We start from the raw sequence: 3,982 nt of genomic DNA on the forward strand, positions 1-3,982 counted from the left end.
AAGCGATAGTGGTGAGTAAAGACACTTTGCCTTCAGCTTTTGGAGAGAAAATGTGTGTTTGAAGCTGAAATTACATGTAGCGCTTCATTGCACAATATTCCTTATTCTATTCCAACATTTAACATGATTTTCATGACCTGAAACACATTTATAGGAGACAGTATGCTTTTTTCCYTGCTTCTGATGTTCAACTAATTATGTTTAAAGCTGATATTTTTTTKGCTGTCCTTTATAGAACTTTTAGCAATAAAAATATTGCATAACAAAATAATCTTAAACTGAGAAAAAAAAAAAAAAGTTAAACAAGGAGCAGGCATCTCCTCCTCCATGGAAGAATCTAGCACCGAAGGGCCAGACTCACACACTGAGAATGGCCATAGAGCCAAATCTTGCTCTTCTACATAAAACCTGTTTGTGTAGCAAGCCTAATAAAGCCTACATAAAGCCTGCTGTAGCAGACCTAAGGCTAAAATCTGCTAAACAGCAGGCATGGATTTACATGTCCTGGAAAGCAACCAGCTCCCTTCCCTCCTTCCCTATGCACGTCCCTCTCAAATATGTGGCTCTGGAGGAAGAAGTGACACTGGAACAGATATGAGGCTAGGAAATACTGTGCATTAATTAGAACAGCCCTAGCAGACTGTGGTGTCTCACAGCCACTCATGCTACGTAACAGCTCTCATCCAAACAGCATCCTTCCTAGAGCAGCTCTTTCGGTCATATACCCGGCACAAATAAGGTCCTCCAGTTTTTTGTTTTCCTGTCCTCAGACTACAGACCATCTTCAAAGACTTGGATCTTACAGTGAAGATACTTGTTGAGATAGGAAAAGGAAACAAAACACTGTTTTCCGTAGTAAGAAAGGATAATAATGTCAAGGTTAGCTGTGCCTGGCGTCTGGAAGTGCTCATCACAGCAGCATCTTCTGTTTCCCAGTCCCCCCATGACTGTACATATATGGTCCCATGACCATATATATGTCCTCTACAGAACTATACATATTTCACACAATGTCAAACACCAATGGAACTTTGCCTTCTAGACACCTACATAATTATCAGTGGCTTATTAAAGCCACTACTCCAACTGCCCTAGTACTTTATTCGTCACTGTGCAGCCTCCATGGCAGAACAAAGATCTCGACAATATGACGGTGTGCAGTTACCTCTAATGCCCTGTCCTCTCACCTCTTCCCAATCACCATCTCCAGACATTTTGKCTTTGTTGGCTGTGCCCATTGCCCTGATACCCCATGCAGCCTCTCTAACAGGCTTGATCAAATGTGGACATGGAGGAGGTGGTCTGTTCTTTATACCCCCCACTGGAGAAAAGATGAACCCAGGATGTTATTGATTAAATGTTGTTCAGTGACTCATTTGTTTAACAAAATTCAGTAGCAGGGTAAGAAATTTGCTTGACTCACACAAAGCTAATAATGTGTCCAGTATAAACATAGCATCAGCTCCTGTGACTTTTGGGAATATTAATGGAGCAAATAACTTTGGGGGGATTATTTTTAAATGGTATTTAAGCCATCTCCTATTTGGTATTAAAGGCAAATAAGAGACAGACTAAAATTCAGAGGCTTTCAAATCTTTGCTTTAAATTCAATAAAGAAATGAAAGAGTAAAAGAACAAGCATAGGATATACAGTTAAGCTTAAAAGCTTTGCATAAAAGCATAATATAGCATTATATTATTGTATTACAATATGGTAGTAGATAGGTACAATCCCTGAGTCAGGAAAACTGAAGAACTTCCTCTGTCAGTAGTTTTTGTTATCAGCTGCCCCAAATACTAAAAAAAAAAAAAAAAGAAAAGAAAAAAGAAAAAAAAAGAAACTGCATGGACTGTAAAGCCACATGGTTTAAAGCAGGTTAAAGTAGGCAATTACTTCCCCCAGGATATACTAGGACTGGGTTGTGCCCCCATCTGCAGCAAGAATAATCGTACAGTTTTACATTTATATCTGTCAYTTCTTATACCTTATTCCAGGCAGAAAAGAAAAACAAGTCTGAGTAAATCCCCTCCAGTTCATAATTTAGAAATATATTATATGTTCATTGCATGCTCAGTAAGAGGATTCCAGTGTAGCCAGATTGCTCTTACCATCCTTTGATGAACAAGTCAAGGATTAAGTAACTCAGATCTCAGGATTTCTACTTTCTAATTCTGCCCAGCAATTTATTTTACATCATAATCTTATTTCTGTGCCACAAAGAGAGCATGTGTATAGGTCAACAATAAGGCAAGTGTCAGAGATGACTTTCCATGATAGACCACGGGCCTTGTGAAATCACTTGGTTCAACTCACTACGGAAAAATTGGCCGGCGTGGTCTCCAAAGAAAGCTGTGACTCACAATATTTTATCTTCAACGCCTGGATATGACTTAGCATTGAATTCATACCCACCAAGACATAGTAATAACAAGGCAGATGTCTTATATAGCTGTGTTTTTTTCTGTCTGGCCTTCACAGAGCTCTTATTTATTTATTTATTTGCCCTATACAATTACATATGAAGAGGTAAACTGGACCAGTTTGAATTCTCCCAATTGTTGAGTGTAGACAGGTACTGAGACACCTAAATGACCTGTAGGAGAGAGGGATTAAATTCCCCTGAAGGTAAAATGTACCTTGTAATGCCAGGTAAAGACACAATATGACTGAAGAGTTGATACCAAATTCCAGGCTCCCTGGTTGCCATGATACCTGACTGATAATCCTGTCATTTCCCCTGTTTAAATCTAAGGCTTGTTGCTCACCTTCATCAGCACTGATATAATTTTCGTTTTCTTCACTTCACTTAGGAAATAACTTCAGCATTTATCACACCTCTCACCGCACATAGGTGTAGACCTTGAAAATCCTGCTGTTCCCAGAGGATCTAAATGTGTTTTGAACAGCAACTCACTGGCATTCAACCTGAAAGGCAAGTGGAAATTATGGGCACCAGGAATAACTGTAACACTAGCATTTTGCATGTGTGTGGCCACCCTGGTCCAATCAAAGAATGATCACTGATTACCATAATCTTACTGCCTGCCCTGAAACAAGCAGGGGTGTAGCATCATTTCTGCTTCAAAGAGAGGGAGAATAAACAACAGAAAATGATTTCTGGTGTATCATAAATCTGTGTTAATGCTGCGATTGCAATCTAAATTGTGAAAGTTTTTATTCCATGCTAATACAAAAAAAAAAATTCAAAAAAATAGAAACAGTAAAGAAATTGTCGTCACTAATATATAGCTTACAGTATCTTAATATAAAATTTGAGAATAAGTAAAAAATTTTCATAATGACTATTAAAGAAAGACCATAAGGAGGAGTAGAAGCTAGGATTTTTTTTTCAGTGCTTCAAAAGCCCTAGAGTATTGGCAAAAAAGAGATTCCAGAAGGATGTGTCATGTAACACAGAACGTGGGGCGGTTAGGGAAGTCCATGATAGCTGAATCAGTGGGCAGGCTAGAGATCATCTATTATTTGGCRGGTTTTGTGGTTTTCATACCAGAGACAGGATGATCCCCACTGCAAGAAGCCRCCTTTATGAAGCTTTGGCAACAGAGAAAAGACAGAAGTGTAGGGAGTTGCATGCAGACTTCCACCATGTACAGCATCTTCCTTTGGGACCGACAGATCTGGTCTGCAATTGTCCCTAAAGATATGATCAACAAGCACCCACACCTGTTGATATAGAAAGGCTGAATGATTTGCACAGCACAGAATAATTTAACTCACCTCTGATGCCTTTTATGCATGAGATAGACAGACTTTCTCTTCTGGCACTCTTTGCATGGAGCTGAGAACTGCTGTCTTGCCGGGCAAGTTGCTCTCTATCTTGCCATACACCTATATTGTGTGATACTTCATCATTTGCTAAAGCCCAAAATCAGGAGGACACCAAGAATCCCTGAGAAGAGGATCTGTAAGTCAATTGTTTCAGTTAAATATCAAGTACAGAATTAATGAGGCTTCCAGGAG

At 39.2% G+C, this 3,982-nt stretch overlaps 1 long non-coding RNA gene across 1 annotated transcript; it reads right to left on the reverse strand.

The window, feature by feature from the left end:
• Nucleotides 1-1,624: 1,624 nt before the first annotated feature.
• LOC112957195 lies at nt 1,625-2,845 on the reverse strand. The gene is made up of 2 exons (XR_003251173.1): nt 2,767-2,845; nt 1,625-1,797 (listed from the first exon to the last, which is right to left on the reverse strand). It is a non-coding gene; the product is annotated as an uncharacterized LOC112957195 (long non-coding RNA).
• Between the last annotated feature and the right edge of the window lie 1,137 nt (nt 2,846-3,982).

The sequence above is a fragment of the Nothoprocta perdicaria genome, unplaced genomic scaffold (assembly GCF_003342845.1).
Source record: "Nothoprocta perdicaria isolate Ctin4 unplaced genomic scaffold, notPer1 scaffold_7, whole genome shotgun sequence".
In the NCBI taxonomy this organism is placed as follows: domain Eukaryota; kingdom Metazoa; phylum Chordata; class Aves; order Tinamiformes; family Tinamidae; genus Nothoprocta; species Nothoprocta perdicaria.